Source organism: Thunnus albacares, chromosome 5 (assembly GCF_914725855.1).
Source record: "Thunnus albacares chromosome 5, fThuAlb1.1, whole genome shotgun sequence".
NCBI lineage: Eukaryota > Metazoa > Chordata > Actinopteri > Scombriformes > Scombridae > Thunnus > Thunnus albacares.
This window is the reverse complement of record NC_058110.1, coordinates 22,479,207-22,505,828: the sequence shown is the minus strand read 5'-3', so window position 1 is coordinate 22,505,828 and position 26,622 is coordinate 22,479,207. Positions and strand designations below refer to the sequence as shown.

The 26,622-nt window shown below is 40.2% G+C and overlaps 1 protein-coding gene across 2 annotated transcripts in view; it reads right to left on the bottom strand.

Annotated features, from left to right (window-relative positions):
- The window catches only part of LOC122981674 (prickle-like protein 2), a 37,168-nt gene extending 10,779 nt beyond the window's left edge, over positions 1–26,389 (bottom strand). For both annotated transcript variants that reach the window (XM_044350333.1, XM_044350334.1), the window contains exon 1: positions 26,199–26,389. The gene's annotated coding sequence lies outside the window, so the exon portion shown is untranslated. The remainder of the gene's footprint in view (positions 1–26,198) is intronic.
- Between the last annotated feature and the right edge of the window lie 233 nt (positions 26,390–26,622).

The window sequence follows — 26,622 nt, the reverse complement described above, 5'->3', positions numbered from 1 at the left end:
TGAGTTTGAAAAACACATAGTGATTATTGAACTTGCTGAGGTTGTTGTAAAGTCATGTGTTTCTGTGTCTGTAGATCATGTATGAAGGTCAAATCAGTTTAATGACAAAAACAATACTGCATGATGATCTGTGTGCAAGTGTGAACAGGTTCTGACATTTCTGATTCAAAATGATTTCTTGGGTCTTCTCTGGCGGTTTCCGACAGCAACACTGTTTCCAGAAGATTAGAAATCGCAGAAAAGAGAGCTTAAGCCGTGGCCAAGGAACAGCAGACATTTCCACAGACTGAGACAGTGAGTCAGCCTCCATCCAAGCAGAGCTGAGTACTGTTTATCTCTCTAAGATGGGTGCTGCTGATTTCTTTGTGAGGAGAGATCGCAGGTATGTAACCTTGAGCCTCTAGTCTGGCCTGAGGCTGTTCTTCATTAGTGTATGGAGGCTGAGAGAGAGTACGCCTGCTGGGAAACCGGCAGCCTGTTGCGCCGGTCAGACATCTGCTCAAACGTGACTTATGTTGGCGATATGAAACCTAACTACAGTTTTCACTACATTCTGACATTTAAATTAATTTCCTTTTCCCACCTTTTGTGTCATAGAATATATACATACATATAAATATATATGTATATGTATTAAACCTATAGTACCAAAATGCTTGTTTTTGTTGTCTTTCTGGGAGTTATATGAGAAAAGATTGATATTGAAGGTGAAAAATGACTTTCTGCTTTCCATTTTCACAGCAGACATTTTGACATCTCACATCAACAAAACTAAGGCTAAAAAGCACTCTTTATAATGTTAATAGCTCAGTAGGCACCTTTCAGCTACAGCTTGCGTCATGATTGTCTGTGTGGCTTTGCAGGCAGGATGAAAAAACTGTGCTTCTATACAGCTCAAAAACTGCTTTATTTTCATTTTGTATTATGCTAGCACGCTGGCCAGAAATACACAACAATCAACTGGGTTTTGTTCAGATATAGGAGTGTGCAAAGCTGGAAACTTCACTGTGAGAACAGGACTAAAAACAAGCGGCAACTACCACGTCTTGAAGCTGGAGCCAATGTGGAAGCACGTTAAAGTGCAACGCCACCGACGCCTGTTTGATGCTGGCTCCAATAGACTCCCATTCAAAAAGCATTAACTTCTCTCTAGAAATACTAAGTCAATAATTTTCAGTCATTATAGTCTCAATCGTTACATTTTGGCCCTCTTTTAAGTGTGCTGGTGGTCATATTGGAAATTATTGCTCCATTAAAAAGATTTAAAGACTGATAGTAGCTTTGATGTCTGCTGTGTGAGCGTTGATTGACAGTTGTGATTGACAGTTCGCTCACCTGCTGCTCTTCCCGGCACTGGGACTCACACTGAGTCGAACTATTGTTGCAATATTTCTGCAAGTTTAATGTGACTTGATTAAGATACCTGCCCTCAGCTAAAGTAGCTGGCGTTAAACCAAGTGTGCACTGATTGGTGTCCCAGAGCATGGAAGACAACATCTCTAATGTGTGATGTCACACCTTGTTACGTCCATCTTTATTTACGGTCTATGACAAAGAAGCTGCATACATTCACAGGCCCAGCTGTTGTTTGTTAGGAAATAGCTCCAGTGTGTATAAGTTAACAACATTGTCTTGTTTAATTACAAGTGTTAAATACACAGAACACAATTAGTACATACTACAGCTTTGGATTTGTCGGAAGGCACTTTTGCTGGATCTACGCTAGTTGTTTCCCTGTGCTTCCAGTGTTTGTGCTAAGCTAAGCTAAACATGTCACGGAGCTACTCTGCATTGAATGGCAAGATAAAAAGATATTGATCTTATCTTCTGAGTCAAGGTGAGAAGGAATATAATCCCCAAAAAGTCATAGTATTCCTTTAAAAAATGTCACGTTTTTAATGAGGCTTTTGCACGGTTTGACATGTCATAGCAGGAAAACCACAGGTTTAACGAATGACATTAATGAATAATGAACACAACATTCAGTTCTTGGGCTGTGGTATTGTGCATGCTGACTCTGTGACATGGCTAACTAGGGAATGTCAGTAAAATGAAGCCAAGATTAAGGTTATTAGTTACACCTGTGTTTTACCTGCTATGATGATGTCTGCTATAAAAAACGTCTATCAGCAAGTCCTCCACCTTCTATTTTATTAAGTCAATCTTTAAAAAATGTCTGATATCGTAGGGAGTATGGTAGAGAAGCTACAAATTCTTACTAACAATAAAGTTGTGTCCTCTTCCTCTCTAGCACAGTATTAATAAAACCATTGTGGGGTTATGTGAAATCCACTTTGGCACACATATTGTTAGATCAAGTGGAGCATCGCTGTTTGCAACAGTGCTCCGCTTAATGCTCTCTTCACACCCTTCTTATTAAGATGCACTGTAAGTCTCTACTGTGCACTGTTACACAAAGACGCATCTTTCGTGTCAAACTGTTTCAGTGTCGTGGCTAGTCTTTGTACCCCAAGTTTTAACTGAATGCACATTCAGCTGGTACAGAAGGCTGCTGATGAGTGTGTGACTTTTTGACGTAATAAACGCTCGCCAGGCTGAGCGGTTAGTCATAACACACTCCTCTGTTCTTCCCCAGCAACACAAGGAGAGAGGAGAGATAAGTTGTGAACTTCTGTTTCCTGGAGGAGGCATACTTTTGGGTAATTCATGGCTCAGAGAGAAGTGGTAACATATTTGGGGAGAAAAGAAATGTTTCAGTGTTCTCTACTTTGTAATTTTCCACATTTAGGTAATTTGCCTTCCTGGAAATGAAGCCTTGTTTATTGCACTCACATTAACATGCTGAGATAAATACTCATACATCTCAACAGAGCTGTAGTCAGATGGTTGCTGATTGCACTGTCAATTTCCAAGTGTTGTTAATCATTTTCTCCCCTTTAATACATTATAAGATTCTTTAATAGATGTGAACCATTTTTAGTTTTCTGCCCCCAGAAAGCTGCTTCCATTGATGTTAATTATTCACTGTTTTAATGTGTGATATTGAAAAAAGGTATTAAAATATCCAATGAAAAGCTCACTAAAAGTAGATTCAGTGATAGGTTTTGTTTTTTCTTTTAGTAAAGCTGTGAAAGGTTCAGGGTCTTGTAATTAACAGTGTGTAACACAAATAGACAATCATGCGCCATGCAAGACCAAGAGATTTCACTTTCTCTTCTCTTTACAAGCAATCAATACAGCCTCCACGAGATAGGAGAAACTAATCAGTGAAATCAGCTGAAGACATGATTGGCTGGAAGCGCCAGACTCTTTTCCCTCCGCTGAACATGTATTCTAAAATTGTTACAAACAACTTCCAATCTGTCCTGACTTTGTCCTCATTTTTGTTCAATATTTGACCTTTAAACCACGATGAGATCCTTACTAACATTAGAGCCATTCAGTGGGTGACACTTTGTGGTTCAGATCACGTTGAATAGCTAAATATATTTTTGACATTTGTCTCAAGAGGAAAGGCAGCCTGTAAAGTGCCAAATGTCATCTTCTTGTATTTTATGACTTCAAAGCATGTTTTTACTGCAGAGGTGATGGGAAGAAGACCCCCTCTCTGCGGGGTCATACATGTTTGATTGCATCAGAGTTATTACAGTATAAAATATGAATGTTGTCTGGAATGAGAAAACAAAAAAATTACTGTTGTCACACGATCTGCATAAACATTCCTGCACTGATCTAAAATATCCTCACTGTATGGATAACAGTATAACCTGTGGTTTACAATTTGTCACCTCTTTGTAATAGGGTCTCTTGTTAGGGTGACTGTAAAGAATTAAAATGGGAAATACGTTCATTTACTTTCTTGCCGAGAGTTAGATGAGAAGACTGATACCACTCTCATATCTGTCCGTCAAACATGAAGCTACAGCCAGCACTATTTGCTGTGCTATTTCTTGCTGGGTCCAGTAACTTCCTGGAGTCTCTGCTGGTTGCTTGGCAACTGCTCAGAACCAAGAGATAGTCCTGCATATAACCCCCCCGTCATTTTTAAACTTTGTTTTTTCTACAGATTAAACAAACAGGATATTATGTGGTAATAAGTGAGCTTTAGAGGTGCTGGTGGGCAGATTTAGTTGACTTTGGACAGAGCCAGGCGAGCTGTTTCCCCCTGTCTCCAGTCTTTGTACTAAGCTAAGCTAACCGGCTGCTGGCTGTGGCTTATATTTAACACAAGTCCTCCAAATTAAATGCGAAGGTACTTCAATCCATGCACTCCAGAACGACACATAGACGCATTTTCTGATCTGATGCACCCTATCAGCTGGATGACATAATTTGTCTGTGCCTTCCAAACATTACATTACAACTCAATGTTGAAAAGTAATTATGTATTATGATGCTTGGTTTGGTTTAGGCACAAAGATGACTTAATTAGTGCTAGAGAAAGATCATGGGTTGGGTTGAGATACGTACTTTGTTAAGGTTAGGGGACCTTTGTTGTCATGGTTACAGCAATAAGCATGTGGTTATGGTCATGCAACACTTAAAAGATGTGGATAAAATTAAAGGAGGGCTTTGATTTAGGCCATCCCATCCACCCCAGATTTCTCTCTTCTGCAGACTTTCCTCCTTTGCTCCTGATGTCCAAGAGTCATAATTACAACAGCTGCTATTTGTCACGTGATCTTAAACATACAAAATATCATTTTGGGGCACTAACTAACTAATCATCTAACTAAAACCATATTTCACCAAATGCCAAAGTTTAGCTATAATCTGTTCGCACCTGACACCTCCCAAATAAGCATAATCGAGTGATGGGTTTAGTTTGGGAAATGGATTTTTTTTTTTCCCCTCAGGCTCATACTGAAACATGAATTATTTGACAAAGATGATTACTATTTTAACCATCCGCAGTGACTGGTGAGTGGAGGAGAGGACAACTCATCCAAACTGTACCTCAGCAAGGCAGCAGTCAGCCAACTGTAGGTCAGTTGGAAAAACTCTGCAAGTTGCCGTGGCAACTGGTTGGTGTGCTTCATCTTGAACAACACCCATTTACTAGTGTGTGAAGAAATGTATGATTATACTGATTTAACTATAAAGTGTGAGGGACCTGTAATATTTTTTTCATTCGATCGCTGTCTTTGTCAGGAGGCACAGATCTACCATCTTCAGGCTTCTTTCATACTTGCTGGCAGGGTTATATAATGTGATAATGTACATGCTGTAGGCATATCATGTTTTACATATCATAAATCATCACTGAATCTGGTTTTAGTTTTACCATAATTTGCCTCTCCTTCAGTTAGATCCAATTAGCAGTGTCTTAATTTACACATAAATTAACTGAGATTAATCAACATCTCGGTGCCAGAGGAGAGAAGATCTTCATAACAAATTAGGTAATTTTGAGAACAAAGAGAAGAGGCTCTGCGTGTAAATCCACAATCGCTCAGATTCCAGCGAGAGAAAATACACTCGAAACACATACGGAGAGAGAAAAACATAGAGAAACAATAGATAGAGGGCTGTAGATGCAGTGTTAAGAGCAACGCTTTTCCTTTTTCACGTGTCATGCTTCACCCACCTCCCTCCTTCCTCCTCCCATCCTCATGTGCCACTGACAGGCTCTGTGTGGGTGTGCATGAGAGAAAGAGAAGGAGAGGGAGTGATGGAGAGAAAAAGCTCTTATTTATGTAAAAGCTGACATGAGAGGAGGTGCTCGGCTGAAGCACAGAGCCTGACCAAGGCTCGATTAACTCTTCACAGTGAGAGAAAAACCAATCGAAATCAACTGTACGCTCTCCATGACAGCAAATGCACCACAGAGTCCACTTTTAATCTCCTTTTATTGCCACCGTACAATATGTCAGCAGTAATTAGAATTTCTCTGGTTCTGTATATTTATAGTTATCCTCTTTAAATCAACACAAAAATTTGATAAAGCAGACAGTCTTATTAAGATTTTCATGGATACTTAACTGGTGCTTTGACTTTAAGCATTAAATCAGATACTAAACATTACAGGCTGCAATCAGTGAAACTGATGAGGAGTTTTGGATGGAATCTGTTCACTCCTGCATCCCCTTTAATACACAAAAGTTGAAATAAAAGAGGATGCTAATCGTCTCGACAGGTTCTTAGTTGTCAGCTAATCTCAGGGCTGTATGTCGGCAATTATTTCATTGTAAACAACCGCTGTGTGGAATTATTCTTCCAACACACAGTAATTAATCATCCTTTGCCTGTTGAGGGCACTGCTGCAGTGAGATGGAAGGCAGAACTTGTTCAGGATTTATGAATGCTGTTCAACCATTAACTACGTGGATGAAACAACTAAAATCAGATGCAGCAGATTCAAAGTCACGTCATTCACTCCCCTCTATTGGTAATGGCAGCACTTTACCACTTTCAACCGCATCACATTCTCAAAGACTCAGCATATCCGGTGAAATATTGAAGCCGGAGTACAGTGGGAGGTTGGAAGCTTTTTACTCATACCATTTCTGCTCACTCTCGCTCCCTTTCTGCGTGTGTGTGTGTGTGTGTGTGTGGCTACACATATACTCTGAATGTTAAAGAGGTGGTTGTGGTTTAGTTTGCCCCGCAGGCCTCTCCTTCCTGCAAAACTGTAAAACATCAAACACTTAAATAGTGTGCCCCTGGGAGATTGGGAATATTGTGGCACACAAATACATGATGTGACAAAGTACATAAAGGTCAATTATGGGAAAAAATTGAAATGCAAATTTATTTGGGAGGCCGGCTGCTGAAAAACTGAGAAAGTGGATGTTTTTGATGGCCTGTGATGAATTGTCCCATGTATCGTGTTATCAGCCAGGCCTCGTCAATTTACTTGTCCATTTTACAGATACTGCTGAGGCAATACAATTATCTAGTGATACCAAGTGATGAATCAATTTGCACAATCGAGAATACAGTACAAAACCAATATATAATAGATTAGGGCTGCAACTAACAATTATTTTCATTACCGATTAATCTGTCAATTATTTTCTCAATGAGTTTGGTCTATAATTGCTTCCCAAATACAACCTAAAGTGTCTTGTTTGTTCTGGACCAACAGTCCACAACCAGAAGAAATTCAGTTTACTATCATAGAGGACTAACCAGAAAAGTTGCATTTAAAAAGCTAGAAATGACTTAAAACCATTAATCGATTATCAAACTAATTTTCTGTCGATCAACTGATTAATCGACTAATCGTTGCAGCTCTAAAATAGTTGGCTACTTCAATTTGGCAATACTTGTTCAGATGCAAATATGCTTGTAATACATGACTGAATGAGCTCAGTTTATAATGTTTCTACTTCAAACATGCTTTTCGCTGCTCTTTCAACGTACATGTTGAGGAAAACATTCAAAAGCTGCTCTTCGTTATTGTTATTGTTATTTTGCTAATCGTTCTTAGAGTACTTTTAATGGTAATCATCTGCCTAAAAGCCTTTCACATCAACAAAAAAGTAGAACAGGAAGATTTAGATATTCATCAGATTGTAGTTTTGCTTTTACAAAACAAAAATCAAACCGATATGCTTTGACATCCATTTATTAATATTGGTTTCATCAACTGATATTGGAATCCTTCACGCTGGCTCTCAGGGCTACACTATGATACTAATTTGTTGGCTCACATCATTCCTCACACGTATTACATAATCGACTGATATAATCAATTTTACGGGACAACAGATGGATGAAATGTAATATCATCCTCTTCACCTCTACTTGTTTCCTAGCTTCCAAAAGGGTCGGCAGGTACAGTTCGTATGTTCAGTAAAACACATAGACGCTGATGGAAAATCACTGTGACAAATGTTAAGGTTAAAAAAAAGAGGATAATATTCCTGTTGAAATGAGCCACAATGCGTTGTCCTTTCACAAACGTTTAAATGCATTTTTACAGATTCACAGCGACACAACAAAGCGCTGTGGGCAGGACTGAAACAGTAACCTACTGCTCCAGTGATGCTGGTGTGTGAGCCTCCCTACTGAACTTACAACAGCCCGAAATGTCAACCCTTAGCCTCTTTCCCCTCCCCTGCTGAACTCACAGTTATTCCTGATTAATAATAAAGCTTTCCAGACACACGTACACACACACATGACTGTCCACATACACCTATATATACCTCACAATCCTCAAACCTCCAGCCTTCCTTTCAATGATGGGAGAATTAGCTCACGCAGCGGGAGAACAAGTGCGCCAGAGCTCAGTAACCCTCCATACAGGATAATGGCACGGGAGACGGTCGCCATGGAGTCAGCCTGGTTGAGTAAATACAGTAACCCTTGCCCACTCTCTCAGATATACGCCCATGTAATGAAAGGAATAACAGCATGGCAGCTGAGCAAGAGGCTCTACAGGAAATATTTTATTCGCTTATCAAAATGTAGGAATACAAATGCAGGAGATGACAAAGTAGTTTGTGCGTCGGTTCATTTGGGGAAGACAGAAAATAGAACAGACGACTGAAGATTTCTTTGTCAGATTAGCTCTCAGTGAGGAGAGGAGTGGAAAAAAAAATTCAGTCTTTTAAAACGCAATCTTTCAAGCAAGTTCAGTGTCCTTCATTCCTCCATCTTGTTCCTTAATCCTCATGTGCACAGAAGGGGAGGTGTGTATGTGTGTGTGTGTGTGTGTGTGTGTTTGTGTGTTCAATGGCTCTCTGAGGCCTGCGTGGCAAATCGTTATCAAGGACACTCATAAAGAAACAGCCAATAGAGTTCGATCTTGTCTCCTGATAGAAGCTAAAATTGATTCTCCTTTCTGTGGCAAACAAAATTCAGATTTCAACAACACAGCTGTTAACAGTTAAACGATCAGTTAGGATTGGCTGTCAATATGCCATCAAATCCAGAAATATGTAACCCTTCATTTTAATAACAAACAGCTCTCATGTAGCGCCAATCAGCTCGTAATCCAGTTATGAGGATTAAATTCTTACTGCAGCTTATTTGGATCAGCACTAACAAGAAATTAATTGAAAGGGGTTGACCCTATAGGAATAAAGCTCTGCGGTTCAGCTGGCAGAACAGACTGAGAAAAGCTCAGAGTGGGTGACAATACTGGTGATATAATTGGGAACATAACACACACTTTTGGCCGTCTGCATCATTCACATAGTGTTGTCACCAATAGCTAGAGGGACATCATTTAAGTAGTGAATGTAAGTGGTGAAAAAGAGTAAAAGGCAATAAACCAAAATGCTTAAATCAAACCAATCAAAGCACACACACACACAAACACACACGCACACACACACTATTGTTCACGTCCCTGATGTGCTAATTGTTGGAGGTGTGTTCCTGAAATCCAAAGTAGGACTCTCTCTTACCTACAGAGGCACAAAATTTCACAAGGACCTGAAAAGCTGTAATTAAAGGGTGACACATTTCTGCTCCTCTCCCACTGTGTGTGGGATGGCCTTAAATAGAATTGCAGGGTTTCAACAGGCAAATCGCACTCTACGCTGCTTGCAAAGGCACCATCCTGCGTTTCAGTGAGGGAAATGGATACTGCTCTGTGTTCGTAAGCCTCCCCTCTTTGTGGCGAATTTTACAAAAATGATTTGACAGACAGGCATGATCAGGTATGATGACAGGGAAAGCTGTGGCAGTGGGCTGCCACAGGAGAGCGACTCTGTCTGAAATGGCAACACACACACACACACACATACACACAGGATCAAGTTTCCAGACCGAGCCTGTGACTTGTGCGAGGAGTGCAGCTGGGCAGGCAGTGGCACATGTTTTCCCCACAACGGCTGCTGGTGATTCACAAACTGAGGCCGACTCCTGTTGTGTGATGCCATTTACATCAATTTGCCAAAGGGTGTAATCTTTAATATGGGCCTTTTTTTATTCCACAGAGCCTTGTGTTTTCAGGGGTGGGGGTGGTGGTGGGAGGGGGGTGCTATCTGTGCAGGCGTGTATTTATTTGTCTGTGCATGTGTGTGTGCGTTGGTGCGATTATGTGTGTGAGAGAGAGAGAACAGGAGAGAAAGAGACTGTTGCTATGCATTTTTACACGTCCTCCCACTGGTCTCTTCACACGAAACATCATGGCAGAGTGGAGTTGAACACATATAGCTGAGCCGTTTCCATGTGATGCAAAAACACTTTTAGCAGTAAAAGCACTGAAAGCCTCGGCATAGCGTTAAGAGGTCAGGCATTTCCCTGAACCATCTTGATGCTGTCAGGGAAAAGGGCTTGAACCCCCTTAAACTGTTTGTTGTTTCCCCTGATTTCGCCCTTACTTTGATGGATTCCAGGGTTAGAGCGATGGGGAAGACACTGCTGTGTTTTATCATTGAATGTGTTATTTTGCAATTTAACCTGTGGTGAAGAGTCATGCTATATGGCTTATTATGCAACTTTTGAGTTACATAACGGCTCAAAAACTAGGTGCACATTTGACTGAAACTTTTCCCACTTACTGTAAATAAAGTAACATGTTGGGTTTCCACAAAGAAACCACCAAACAATTTCACCTCTCAAGTTTTCATGTTCAAATACTTCTTAACGACTAAATAAAATTGCATAAATTTGGATAACAACTTTATTGGCTTTTGTAATATGTGCAGCTAGCACAGTACAGCACCACAGTACAAATACTGTAAGATCCTGTATGTAACTTGATGTTACATGCAAATAAGCTGATGTAATTCTGGTTCATTTTAAAAGGTAATTATGTTACTTGCTTAGTTGGCAAGTATAAAAACATTGGTGTGATTATGTAACCTATAGCTACGCTCAAGGGTTACTTCCAGTACTGACAATGGCACACATATGTAACAGCAGTATCCACACTCCCCTAATGTGATACATTATTTAAATTGAACAATTTCTCATGTTGAGTAAGATATAATTTATTAAAAGATAAGTAAAAAAAAGGACTTTTTCTTTTCTGACGTTGATGACTGATAACAGTTTGGTTTCAGTGTGAAAGCAGTGTGAGAATTTCACAATCTCAGCACTCTCTCCAGAAATAATGTTATAAATCTCAATATATTTCCATAATCTCTCTTTTACTGGCAGCGAACTAGCCGCAAATGTTTTTTTTATTTTTTTAAACCAACGCAGAAGGGCTGACAAATGTGTGGATGCTGCCATATGGGAAGCATTTACTGCTCCCCATGCATGTGTAAAGTGCTGTGCATATGAAAGAGATGTCTTTTGGTGTTCAGTCTGGAGATGAGTTATCTGAGCCCTTCACAAATGTTCTGAGACCACTTTGTCAGTGCAGCCGTGACGAGGTAGCATGATGAAGTATTACTGGTATGCTGGAGAATCAGAATCAGAAATACTTTATTGATCCCGGGGGGGGGATCGGGTCATGGTACAGTTGCTCATATTCAAGAATAGAAATATATATATATAAGCATAGGGAAATTATAAGAAAAATAGAAAATAAGACAAATGAGAAATATGTAAAAATATGTGCTTCGTCTACAATAGATAACAACAGTGTAAATATTAATGCTGAGAAATGGGATCTATAAATGTGTTAAAATGCAAGAATAGTGTAGTATAGTATTGCACTGTTGAATTATTGCACTAAAATGATTGCACTGTTAAGTCAGTATTGCACAGTTGAAAATATAAATTATAAATAAATTATAGGGTTATGAAGCCGCTGACAGGGGTGAAATAAGTTCAAGGGTCCCGTCTATTTACACTCTGGGGGAGGAGTTGAAAAGTTTGATGGCCACAGGCAGGAATGACTTCCTGTGGTGCATCTCTGTGGAATGAGTCTTGCACTGAATATACTCCTGCGCTTGACCAGCACATCATGGAGTGGGTGAGAGACATTGTCCAAGATGACACGTAACTTGAAGAGAGTCCAGCTCCACCCCCACAACGTCACTGGCCTTACCGATCAGTTTCTTGAGTCTGTTGGCGTCTGCTACCCTCAACCTGCAGTCCCAGCATACAATAGCAAACAAGAGAGCACTGGTCGCCACAGACTCATAAAACATCCTCAGCATTGTCCCTCAGATGTTGAAGGACTTCAGCCTCCTCAGAAAGTAGAGACGGCTCTGGCCCTTCTTATAGAGGGCTTTAGTGTTCTTAGCCCAGTCCAGTTTATTGTCAAAGTACATTCCCAGGTACTTGTAGTCCTCCATAATGTCCACACTGACCCACTGGATGGAAACAGAGGTCACTGGTGCCTTGGCCCTCCTCAGATCCACAACCAGCTCCTTTGTCTTTGCCACATTAAGCAACAGACAGTTCTGCTCACACCATGTGACAAAGTTTCCCACCACAGCCCTGTGCTCAGCCTCCTCGCCATTGCTGATACATCCAACTATAGTAGAGTCATCAGAGAACTTCTGAAGATGGCAGGACTCTGTGTGGTACTTGACATCCATGGTGTAGAGTGAACAAGAAGGGAGACAGGACTGTTGCTGTGGGGCCCCAGTGTTGTTGACAACTCTGTCTGACACACAGTGTTGCAAGTGCAACAGTGGTCTGCCAGTCAGGTAGTTGACAATCCAGGACATAAGGTTGGAGCACCATCAGCTGATCCCAGCTGTAAACAATGGAGCTGCAGAGTTGTTGTGTACTGGCGGCACGATGCTCAAGCAAAAAAGTACACCAACCACCAGAAAAGTGATCAAAACCCCTCTAAACTACATGGTTTGACAAGGGCACGACTTTGTTACTTAGCTAAGCTAAAAATAACAAAGATAGAACAAGAGAGAAAGAGATATTTAGGAAAAAGTGCGAAAAGAGCGAGAGCAACTGCAACAAGCGGCCATCCTGGTTGGCACCTGCTCACATATTAGAATGTAAGCAAGTCTCTTTCTAAAGGCCTGAATATACTCCCATGTGGACACATACACAGACAGCTGTAGTGACCACAGACACATAGTAGTTCTGTTTATACTACATGCGTTCCACACATGCGCAGTAGATCTACAAGAAGACATATTTTGCAGTGCCCTTGTAGCATTGTGGCGTGGTTACAACAAATTGGAGGTACGCAGATATCCTTAGTGGACCCTCACATACTCATGGATGTAGAAAGTATAATTTCGGTTTAAGTATTCACACTATTTTCCAAGGAACAGCAGATGGGGCCGAGAGGTTTGAATTGGGCTGAGCGTCATTCCAAATATTGCTTCAGCACCACATATTCATGCATCATTGTACTGCAAACAAAAAGTGCAGAAGATACCTCAATATGCACTGAAAAAATGGTGCAACAAGGGAATCCAATACTGACTATATAGAGTTGGATACCAACCCAAAATAAAAAGAGTGGAGAGAGTAGCCATTGAAGGCATGATTCATTTGACACTCTCTGTCAGTGCTGTAGCCTTTTTCTGAAAACCAGTGATTTTGTGCAGCAACGCAATCAACAATGGACAAGTAATGACTCACACCAGTCGTTCCAAAGCAAACAAAGAAATTTAAATTGACTGTGACAGTACAAAAGAAATAGACAATGCGGTGGGACAAATGGATCAGATCTCAAGAGATCAAAGAAGAACAAATCTTTATATGTATGTGACATTCTGGAGCTGTTACAGGTGTTCCCACTGAACTTGTAAATATGCATCACTTACACCTCCATGACTGGAAAACCGGAATTACAGGCTGAGAGGAAAATTATATCGGGCAGCTACCGGTAAGAGTATGATTACATATAGTCCAGTGGGCGCCACCATTATCTCTGATAGAGCCTTTTTTACTGGCCTCTGACACCAGTCATACTGCAATGGGATTCTGCAGCAAAGTTCACTAGAGTTCAACAAGACAAACATGAGCTTGGCTGTCTGATTGAACTAAGAATGCAGTCAGGTATAATGGATGGCAGTGACAATGCAACAAGTACAAAAAAAAGGCCACTTTAGATCTGTGTACAGAGGTGATCAGTTACCATTAGCCTAAAAGTCATTCAGCTAACAGCTCAAAGCAGTAGACATTATCACAAAACACAATTAACTAATGAGAAAAACCTGGTGGCCATTAGCAGTGAGTCTGTGCAGATGAAGGACAGCGACAAGATGTCGCACCTAAATAGGTTGCAGCACAGCACCAGGGATGACAATAGTGTGTGTGTGTGTGTGTGTGTGTGTGTGTATGTGAGCAGTGGGCTGAGCTGAGTTGGAATAAAAGGAACAATTATGATACCGACTCATTTGGTGATAAGAGCTGCTTCCTTGCTGGAAAGAGAAATAAATATATAAAGTAGCTTAATAGAGGGGAGATAACTGAATAAGATTTGGTGAAAGAAAGGACAGAAAGTGAGATGCAGATTATGTGGAGCAACATGAAAAGGATAAAAGGATAACAATGGAGGTGAAGAGACAAGGGGTCCAAGGGGAGAAATCTCTGTTCCTGACTGAACTACAAATGGAGACCAATCAGCCTTGAAGTTGCCGGGTTTCAAATGTAAGAGCAGCTTCAAAGCTGTCTATCTGTCTGGGTCAAAAGACAGCATGAGGTCTAACAGAGTTTACACTTACACTGCTTTTAAGGATACTTAAAAGTATAAACTTAGGTATTCAATAAATACATAAAAAAAATAATTAATTTAGTGTTATAGGTTTTAAAACTAATAAGAAATGTCACTGTATAACCCGAGACATGTCAGTATTTGACATTTTAGTGGTTGTAAAGGTAAAAAAGGAAAAATCATTCATACAATTCAATTCATACATAATTCACTGCTCCAGTAATCGATGATCAGAGAACAAAGGTAGACAGCCTTTCAGACCTGACTAACTTGAGGCTCAACAGGTTCTTGTCAGGAAATACTGATGTAGATGTCTGTGGATTGGTTAACTGGTTAAACCAATTCCCTGAGTTAAAGACAATAATAACCCAAACAAGACAACTAATGAATTCATATGTGAAGGTATAATAAAGTATCCTGAGCTCACTGAGATTCATTAGCCCTAATTGTTTTTTATCAATGACGCTCTTGTCCAAAGGCAATGAATCTAGTTAAACATCTGTTCAGCGAAGCCTATAAGACTATACAAAATGGAAAACTTTGTATATGTTGTTGGATTAACAAGTGCTATTAAACCATGCCTGTTAAAAGAGTAAGATGTACTTAGCTTCTCCAAAGCCATTATTGGATGATTTAGGGCTTGCCTGAGCGACGCTCTGTGCAGGCCATGCATGACACTGCGAGCCCAGGAGAAGGGAGGAACGTCCCGCTGTTGGAAAAATCATTAGCTCAAACCTCAAATTCAATTACCTCCTTGGTACTGGATCTCCCCTGTTGGTGCACTGGAGGACTCTGCAGCCAAAATAACTCCCATAACTCCCCCCACTTTTGTGAACTCCCTCACCAGATGAGAGGGCCGCCATTGATGGAACAACACAATCAGAAATACTCAGAGAAACATTTAGGGACCTAGCGGGACGCTGTGAAAGAACACAAATACAAATCAAGACCAAAATGAAGAGGGCAGGATTTGTTGTGCCACAGGACTGAGTGACCACACAGCGGGGTCAGACACACATATAAACACTACAAGTTTTGGTTGCCACTTCCAATGAAACCTAGGCATACACAGTGTGTGCATGGCTTTCTGAAGTCCACTCCTTTATAGAGGAAAAAACAGAATACAGAAACAAAAAAAGAACGAAGATACATGTGTGTGTAAAAAAGAGAAAAAGAATGTTAGAGCAGGAGAGGCATAAGGGAGTATGTAGGCTTCCAGCACCTTTCTATACTCCTGACTTCCAGGGAGCCCTGAGGGAACAGCTGAGCCCTGCAGTGGGAGCACTGTTGGGCTGAGACAAGTGGATTAACAGTGATCTTATTCTGCTTGATGAGGGGGTTGATGAGAGGCAGGTGGTGCAGCAATGGAGAGGATCTGTTGGTTAGAAGTATTTGAGAGTGTGTGTGTGTGTGTGTGTGGTTTTCACAAAGGAGGTGTAATAGTTAACAGCTTTGCCTGCATCACATTCTCATCTCGTTAAAGTCGTTTAGAGTGATGCAGATCTCATGAAGGGAAACCAAAGATTTTTGTATGTGAAGTAATTCAACTGCAGCCTCTTGGGAATAGATGATTTAATGGATCACGCAGGCATTGTTGACTTTTTTCGGCATCATCTCTGGGGTGTAGTGGTACTTTTCCATTTACATAGATAACATAAATTGCCTTGTTAGAAAATTTGAAATGAAATCAGCTTAAATTATGCATGACGCCTCTAACTCTTTCCATAAAAGGGATGATTCTTTTCGGGTGGTTGAATTGCATTAATTTCTATCCATGCTAGTGGCACAGCTCTAGGGATGGCAGTCCATTGGTAAACCTACCATTGTGGTCAACTGTGGTCCAGACTGAAATATCTCAACAAGTATTGGATGGATTGCAATGACATTTTGTAAATAAATTTTTCTTAATGACTTGAATGGTAATCCACTCACATTTCCTCTAGCGCCACCATAAGGATGTTATTTTTGTGGTTTTAAGTGAAAGATCTCAACCACTATTAGATGGATTGCTATGAGATTTTGTACATTCATGTCCCTGTCAGAATGAATTGTACTAATTTTGGTGATCTATTGGTGTTTCATCTAACGCTACCTTCAGATCAAATTTAGTTCTTCAGTGACTGAATACCTGCAAAACTAAAGACATTTTCACCACCTATACCAGGAGTATATTGTGCTTAGTGCTAATTAGCAAATGCTAGCATGCTAACACACACAGCTAAGATGTGAATATGGTAAACACTGTGCCTGCAGACCATCAGCATGTTAGCATTGTCACTGTGAGCATGTTAGCATGTTGGCATGTCTCGCAGAGGCTGTACTTAGCATGGCTGAAGACTCTTACTCCTGATTTTGGCTGGATTGCAACAGTGGTGCCAGCCCTAAAAATGTCATGATTTTTGCTGTAGGATTGTTAATATGTCACTTTATTAAGTTTTTATATTTTTTCAGATGAGAAGGTAACCATTTAGATTCCCAAAAAAGTCAGTTTATCCAAATAATGCCTATTTGGACATTTACCCCAACATTTTCAGAGATGTGAGGAGCTGCTGGCCGGGCGTGACCAGCGTCATCGCGGCCGCTAGCGGCCGGACTCCTGAGATGGTTGGCCGTTCAACGTCCATCATCATCCCGGGGAGAACATGATCTGATGAACTGATCCATGCAGCTCTTTGGTGATTTGCCGCTGGCTCTAATGTCTCTGTAGCATTTTGATATATGATATAATTCCTTTTGGAAGATAAATGTTGGTCTCACAGATTAAATCTAACAATTGTAGCTGCTGCATTAGTTTGTCTGAATAAAAAGTGAAGCCTCATGTTTTTACTGGACAGAACAACAGCGCTGCCTCTGGAGCTCTATATGTACAGATATCACCACATTTCAGTAAATATAAATGTATTAAAATGAACAGATCAGTCTATATTAAATTTCATTTTATCTTATTAAGCTACATGACAGTTTGGATTTTTATTATAGCAACATTACAGGATGAATAACATAATTGACTGCATCTCTCTGTCAATGAGGTTATTTTTTGTGAGAAAAAAGTTAGTGGAGCTTTGAGTTGAGATTATTTTGTCACAGTACAGTCAGGTAGTCGTGTTGAAGCTGAGCTGCTGCTGTCAGCAAATATGCTATGATAAAAATCATATCCTTCCGTCCTTGGAAGTTTGTACTCCTGAGTCGAACTTGCCAAATCCGAACTTGGCATAGTTGATACTGAGAAAGGCCCTGTGTCAAATTTGCTTCAATCAACGCCCGGCACACTTCCTGGGGGCTTGCTCTTCATGTGTTGCCACTTCCTGTATCTGTCGTTTCAAATGAAAAGCCCTCTAGTGTTTCATACACAGTCACGCCATACACTAAGTCTTGTAAATAACTTAGAGTGATGATGACTGTGCATTCAGTTTGAAGGTACGCTAAACAATGATAAATTGTGACATAAGGCCAATGTTATAATGCTAGCACCGAAAAGATACTTGAAATTGGCAACTATGATCAAAAATCAGGTACAATATTTCCCTTCCCTCTGTTGCGGGACCAATCTTTGGTATTTTTCTTTTGTAATTTGTCTGAATGAAAACAATCCTAAACTACTCTGATAATCCCTCCACCAGATAATACGAATACTTTATTGAATTATTTTAGTGGCCATACCATCCCAATCGTAAACAATTTTTGCCGAGATGGAATATCCATTCAAATATAAGAAAGTATGTATATACTTGTTGTTGTTGAACTGAGTTGAAGATGGCTGCAGATGAAGTCATGAGTCTTATTTGAGGAGACAGATGGAACTGTGAAAAAAATCAATTGGAGAAAATACTGAATTTTGACTTGAAAAAGAATAGGGTTTATACTATAATGCAGGTCAAAGTTGTTTTTTTTGTAAAATCATAAAACTGGAGAACGATAGGAGATATGAGAGAAACTTGGGGAGATGACACACATAGCATAGGCCCCTGCTGGGTTTGGATCCAGGACGTCTGGGTTATATTTATGCATCCTTTTCCTTTCTCTGTGACCTGGAAATCGATTGAGGTCTGCCATTTTTAAGAATATTCCAATTGGTAAAATGACCCAACAAAAAAGCCGACAAAGAGCAAGAAGCCCTCCAGAAGGGCTTAAAGCTAGAGATACACATTAGCAAACTTTGGAGTTATTTTTATTTACTTAAAAAAGTTTCTTTATTTTCTGCATCGTCATAGAAACTAGGTGTACTAAGTGTTAAATAATATGCAATTTTAAGAGGAATATACCAAAAGATATTATTCAACAGACAACAAGGGAACAGTTTTCATGAATTTAAATGAATTTGTATATAATACTTAGACTATAAAAGCATGAATTCTGTCTTTTTATCCATAAATGTCAGTGGCACACATGACAAGTAAATTTTCAACCTTCACGTGGCGAATATGACATTAACAACCTGCCATAATGTCTGTAATGTGGGCTTTTGTTTGGAAGGAGCATTATATTTTTGGCATGAGCACCCATGAAATGGATACTACTAGGTGAATGAAGATGTGATAAGCCTCTGTATACACCGTCAGACTGCATCCTTGATTAATCAGTTGAAAAGCATCAGCTGGCCAATGGGCAACAAATCTGTTTAGCAGTTGGATACTGCAGCTGATCTCATTGGACTGTAAAGGGATGATAAAGCCAACAAAAGACGGTGATTTATCATGTGCTTGGATGCATTTAAAAATTTAGTGATTGACAGACTTTATTAACATAGTCCGTATGGTAGTGATTTGCTGTGGATAGGTTGAACTATGAGGAACTATATAATATTATACATGTTATTTTCACTTCTGCCATGTTATTTTGAAGGAAAAAAAAGCTTAAAATGAGGCCACAAATATACTGAGTACATTATATTATCTGATGAAAACCAAGCTCTAAAACAACAAAATAATACAGATCAAGCTTCTACAAGCACCTTTACTATATCAAGACACTGAGGTAATGTGGCTGTGAAAAGTGTTATGAAATGACGTCACTTCAAAATGACGCTCGACTGAGCAAGGATGTCCTATTTGGCAGCTCTGTGTTGTGTCAGTTCCTCCATCCTTTCATGTCATCCCTTTTATGTAGATAAGGATAGAGGAAGAGATGTCAATAAAAGACAGGAAGGACTCATGGTATTTTCTTTAGTACTTCAATGAGCATCACAGAAAAGCATTTATTTCGTACATTTTACTCTGATTGTAAATATCGATGTAAGATGGAGGGGGTGGAATCTTTAAGGAGGATGCAATACAGCTACAAATGCATGTTTTCATAGGTGTCTTACATTGTCTGATTAGGTATGTGTGCTGTCTTGCATGCATTTTGTGTGTGTGTGTTTGAGTGTGTGCCTACACGTCTTGGTAAGTAGGAAAATGCTATTTCAGAAGCCCAGTAATGACGCCATTAGTATGAGGATAGAGCGAGTTCTAAACCTCGGGGCAGATCAGCACCACAGATGATTCCCCTAGAGTTTACTTTCCTCATATTCATCAGTCAGTGAGGCCAAACTAGCACCACAATCAACACCAACGCCACCAGCAGCAGCATTTACATCATGCTGTCACTCTCCCCTGGCAGTAATTCATACACCTGCACTATGACTGCAGCCTCCATTTGACCCTGTTTCCTCGCTTTCACTCCTCTCAGCTCCTCTCTGGATGTGACTTTTAATTTAAGGGAAACAGCCTTTCTTTGACTAAGAATAAACTCCATATTGTTCTCTTAGTGATCCCTATCGTAAGCCAGTCAGCACTTTCTGGGATACACAGAGATTGGGTGGAAACCGCTGAGACGCAGAGTGCCACGGCACTAAAGAAACGCACTGTGGTGAATCGCGTTTAGACCTCAAGCTTTATGAATCTCTGTGCCTCCTCTATTCATCCAGCTCACCTCCTTTCTTCTATTCATCTAACAAAAGTGTGTGGGGGCCATTTCAAACTAGAGGCCTCACAACTGTCAACGGGACTGGCCAATAAGAGAGCAGAGGAGCAGATGGCAGGAAGAGTAGGTCCAGATGGGAATTTTTGGCCGGAACAGCGAGGTTAGTGAAGAAACACCCTGACACTAAGTGTCGGGGAATCTTTAAAGAACCAAAATGAGTCAGTGTTGATGAGCCCCGAATAATGTCTAAGACAGGACCACGACGAGGCTTTGGGAACAATTACGGAAGTTTGCTATGATCGAATCACATCGGTCTCAGCACTGCAATAAGCCTTAATGAGTGGGTTAATGATTGGTTTATTCTAACCAATTAAGGGGCTTTAACATGGCACTTGGGAGAACATTAGTCATCAGACAGCAGCCCGCTGCAGGGAATCATCCAGGATCCTCCTCAAAACGAGTTTGATTGTGGTAACGACTGGTTGGAGGCTAAATATTCACCTTTCACTCCACGTGGAAATCAAATCAAGCCATCTGCACCTCTAACATTATATTGAGCATGATTCACCTGATTACCTCTCCCCTTGTTCCTTTTAGCATTTGGGCAACAAACCTAAAGTTGCTTCTCACTTTTCCACAGCAAATATTACCAAAGAAGTTACCTGCATTAATTCCTTGTGGCAACATTTTTAAGATATTCTACAGCATCATCGTTGGCCAATCCTTCACCAAGATAGTCAAGTTAAAGGACAGGGTCAACTTATTAAAAAAATCAATCTTGATGGCTGCTGAGTGTACTAAGAGTGAAGTTACTAATAGAAGAAACACTCAATAATCATTAATCTGCTCACCAACGTATGTAATATAGGGAGAACAATCTCCCCACATTAACAGCAAGTTCCACACTGCTAATATTTTTAAATATTTTTTTTAAGTACAACCAAGTCTAAATTTGTTGCTCCATCATCACATCAGAAGAATCAAAAACATCTATTTTTTTCATTTGTATTCTAGTTGTTCTTTTAATTAGTACTTTCTTTAACTAATAGGTGTGTGTGTTTTCTTGCCATAGACATTTAGGCAAAAGCTTTTAAAGTAATTTTTAAGTATTTTAACATCATTATTCCAGATTATGCTGGAATACAGGCTTCTTACAGATCCTGGTGGTTTTTAATCATGTATTCTAAAGGATAAGACTGGTAATCTTCTGTATTTTTGTTACTGACAGTGAATGTGGGATTGACTACACTTCCCATGTTCATGGTAAATAAGAAACATCTTATGCAATGGTGTGGCTCATTAATGTGATTTCAAAAGTGTAAAATAATTTAATGGAGGTCTATGGCACAAAGAAAAAGGATTACCTGTCAGGCTTTAGCTAAACTGGTAATATTTGTTAGTCAGATAAATTCTATGTTGGTTTTGGCTTTTCATGGAATTTGTTTACAGTAAGAAGCAAATATAAAACATCCGCAGATTTATCCATTAAAGGTTTTATTGCTATCCATTTTATGATGAGCTCAAGCTGAGGTATAAGGTCCTGTGGTTTGCAGATTTATTCATATTATCATCCATGATTGTGACTCTTTATTAATATGGTAAATCAGGTTGACTCTCATCCAACACTGTATTATTGCAGGATACCTGCTGCTTTTGCCCTCTTACAAATTAACTTCTCTGACCGTTTTATTTTACCCATTGTGATTAAGAACTGCTTCTATCTAAGCTGTAGCTTCAGTTATTTTACAGGGCTGTGTCACGCCCTCTGAAGGAAAACCAGTTTTTTAAACCTCTCTTTTTATCTTCTAGAGCATTTGTGTGATCAGTGGGGCAGGAGTGCGGGACTGTCTTGCGAAAATTCGGTGGATTTGTGCACTAAACAGGGAGTTTTTGCAGTGTCACTTGCCGTATATCCTCTTCCCATATTATTGTAGCCTGGTTTTAATGGCTATCCTCTCCATTTGAACTCTTATCTGTTTATTAATTCATTTGAAATCTGCATTTGATCTCTGCAATAAAAACCTCTCTTTAAAATCTTTTTATTCATTTAAAGATTCCCATTAGCCATCATAGCATCAATAACTATTTTTACTAGGTCTACATATGTGTATTATAAAATGTTTTATATGTTTCCATCCTCTCCATTTTGAATTATCAAAAAACATCCATAATTTTGAACTTGAAGCCAAGTGTCTGATTTATTCTTTTGTAAACTTACTTTTGTGGTTTAGTGTCTGTTTGTTATGGTTTTGTTGAACCATCAAGTTATGAAGTGCCTGGGTATATTTGGGTTTCTTTATAGTCTTCATCTGTGAACTCCTCCTCATTTATACCTCACATTTACACATAGAAGTGAATTGGTACAGGTGTATATACACAGACATCAAAGTGTTCCACCTGAGGCGTCCAGTGACACAGAGGTCTCTCAGTTATCTGGGACAGTATCCTTAAAAAGTAGCAGGGTGAGCACTCAGGTCTCAGGACGTGGCTGTGTACTCTATGTCATACTCTCAATCTACAGCCCTTTGATGTATTGTGAAAAGGCTGCTTCTGAGTTATCATCCATGTTGAGGTTTTCTCTTAGATGACAGTGTGTGCTCTTTGTTCTGGCTGTGTCTCGTGACGGGTCTGCAGTGTGCTGTGTGAGTCTCGGGCTGCGTCACCACTGACTGTAATGGCTGAACACTGCAGGGTAGAAAAACCACTGCAGCCTGCATACACTTATACCATGTTGTGCTCAAAAACTCAAAAGAAAACACATTATCTGAGATATTTTAATCAAACAAGACAAGATCAAATACTGTTTTGAGCAAGTTGCTAATATACATGTTGGTTAGAATCACTAGACACTGCTCTTCATTCCTCTTTAGACAACAAGAAATACTAAAATAATATTAACTGCAATAACTTTTTGCTACAGCTAATTTATCAGAGATACGCTGTAGCAAGACTGTGACTCTGCTCAGTAATGTGTTTGTGCAAAGAGCAGAAAAAGATTAAAAGCACAACAATTTAGACAAAGCTGGTTTTCCCCATTACCTCCTCAGTGAATACAAATTCCCATTTTAATTTAATCAGGCACATCAGGACAAGCTCATGGGGTCCTGCTTGGAATTGACTTCGGTACAACACAGGTTTCATTTCCTGTTCAGAAACCTTTCTAAAAGGCAGTGTTTTAAGCTACTGTACAAACTATCACCATGGCAACCAAGAGCTATCCTAAAAAATGCAACAAAATGGATAAAAACCACAACACAAAAACAAAAAGCCACTTCTGAGAAATTCATCTGTAATTACAGCTGCAAATCGTTTATTTGCCGCTCATTATTTTTTGAGTGGGAGGTCTGCTGTAACACTCGGGTGTGAAGGGGGTAATTAATCCATATTTTCAGACAAATTTTCTTTTTCAATCCGTTTATTTCAATCCTGTATTCCATCACTCTTTTTCTGCTTTATCGACCTTATGTAAGAGAAAGGTCATAGCATATCTATTATTAAATGGCTCGGTCATGGTATATTACATTATTAATCACCTCAGTGTAGTCTCTAAACACACACAGTGTGACTCTGAACCGCGTGTCATATATGTTTAAGCAAAAATAGGCCAGAAATCTCTCTGGATCAACCCAACGCTTAATTGGAAGAGCAGTCAAGAGAGAGCTATTTACGTCAGAATCACTAATAATGTCCTCGCTAATTCAGCAAAGTAAACCTTTGAAAAAAAAACCCAGCAGCATTTGGGATCTGTCAGTGAGCAATGAAGAGGTTCCCTGTCTGCATTGTTAGAAGAAAAACTGAACATGAATGGCAATGCAACTCTAAATACCAAACATGTCCTTTGAGGGAACTGAACAAATAGCCTTTGTGTAGTTAATAAGATTGTATAACATCTGACTGAGCCACCTGAACTGTCAGCATATCAGGGCCATAAAAGCAGCACAGAGGCAGAAATGTACTGTGAAAGCACCGCATGGGGCAGAGCAGCAAGAGCTCTGAGACACCCGCCCACCCTTCCTGAATCAGCCGTTTCTGTGGCGACCAGAGCGGAGGGGGGTGGAGGGAGGTGCTCGGTGAAAGTGAAGAGACAAACATTTGAAACCCCAGTGGGAGAAACATGGATGGATGGATGGATGGATGGATGGGGGGACAGATATATTGAGGGATGGGTGATAAAGGGACGTGGCAGGGTCAATGGGGAGCCGGGGCTGATTCCTCAACATCACAGCCGGTGACAGATTGACAGTCAGATGCAAACAACAGCAGCATCCACAGTGAGAGAGACAAACACTGAGGGGATTTTTCACTCTCAATGGCAGCCCTAGATCACGGTCATGGCTCAGGGGTTTAAACCATCTAGACACTGACAATGTCTCTGTGAAATCTCATTCAGCCATATGGTCCTATTCAAAGCCTCGCATTTCTCTGTTCTCTCTGTACGCAAATCATATGGGCTTGAAGTAAGTCATGGCAGATTAAGGCTTACTTCACAGGCAAAGTTGAAGAGAACTCGGGCTGATTCAACAAGTTGTGCACTGGACCAACCTGCTGATTCCCTGCGGTAAAAACTCACAAACTGCCATTACACACAAATAACAGTACCAGTCAAAAGTTTGGACACACTTTCTCATTCAAGTGAACGGCAAGGTGTGTCCAAACTTATGACTGCTACTGTACATCCCAGGATGCAACAGCACAAGCGACAAGTGTTACATACTAACATGGAGGAGAATTCTCATGAGGATGATGGATGATAGATTAGAAGACGACTTCATATCATCGATAAAAACAATGAGCTCAATCATGGCAAATGCTAAATACATATGATTTTCTTGACATGCTGTCAAAAAGTGGACAAATGGGCAACAAAATCTATCATTCGATAATACAACTTTATACCAAATTAAGACATTGTGCTGTGTATACATTGTCACAGCAAAAAAATAGGAGCCACGCATAATCTTGCTCATTATACAGATCTTTGATTTGATGTCAGCTCTCTTTTGAAATCATGCCAGTATCTTGGAAACCTTATTATATAACGGCTTAGACTTTGAACACAGAACATTGTGACAATCTTACACTACAGTGATCGCATCCTGTCAGCGCTACAACAATTAGGGCTGGATGCAGTAGTTCTCTTGCGCAGTTGAGACAAAAGGCTCACACATAAGCTCAAGAAAAACAACGAAATCTGAAATGTAAACACCTGCAGATTTCCCTGACAGTTGTCGATAAACTACTGTGTCCAAAAACTGCGGGCTGAAATGTATGCACAGTTAACATTCCTTCAAATACTGTAGTCCGCCTAAAGCGCAGCATCTGGGATGGCATGGTCTTCTTCGTGTTTTTTTGTTTTTTTCTCTCTCTGTTTCTAAACAAGACTGAGATAACAGTCGCACATCCACTGCTGAAACGGTTCCCACTCCACCCACTTTCTCTTTCAGGGACACATGGATTTACACATGGGGAAAAAAGAGAAATCATACAGATTCACTCCCATCAGAGGCAACACTCCCTCCCCCCCCCAAGTCCCAGCAGTCTTTTTCACTTGTCAGTCAAGAGGTAAACAAGCCTTCACACAAACTAACACACATACAAACATACATGAAAAACCACCCTCGCTTCCACATACACGCACACACACACAACTAATAATGGATACACCCCATTTTCTTAGGAAAACTTTCAGCAATCCACATTAGCATTTCTTAAATCAATACCATAACATTAATTATGACAACAGCAAATTACACACACAAAAAATCATAATAGTAAGGATATTGAAATGGCAAGTCGAGCTGGCAGTGCACTGGTAAGAGTATTTCATCATGAGGCTGTTGGGACTCACCTGTTTGTGTGGCTGGTGTCAGAGTCCTGGTGTGAGGCTGCTCAGACAGCGGCAGAGACTGGACTGAGTCGCTCACACTGGACACATACCAGTGGACTGACTGGCTCTGCTCTGCTCTGCACTGCACAGCTCACTCCTCTTCCCTTCGAGTCTCAGAGACAAACACCAGCTCTGCCTCTGCTGCCTCTCCCTCTGCCTTTCACACGTACTGTAGCAGCAAACAGAGGGAAGGCTGGGGGCTGCAGACTCTGTGATCAGCACAAGTCTCTCTCTCTCTCTCTCTCTCTCTCTCTCTCTCTCTCTCTCTCTCTCTCTCTCTCTCTTTCTCTCCTTTCTCTCTCTCTCCTGCTGGCTCTGTGTCTCTCCTCAAGTCTGGCTACAGGCAACCATGGCTGGAGAGATGAACAGAAAAAAAAAAAAACAG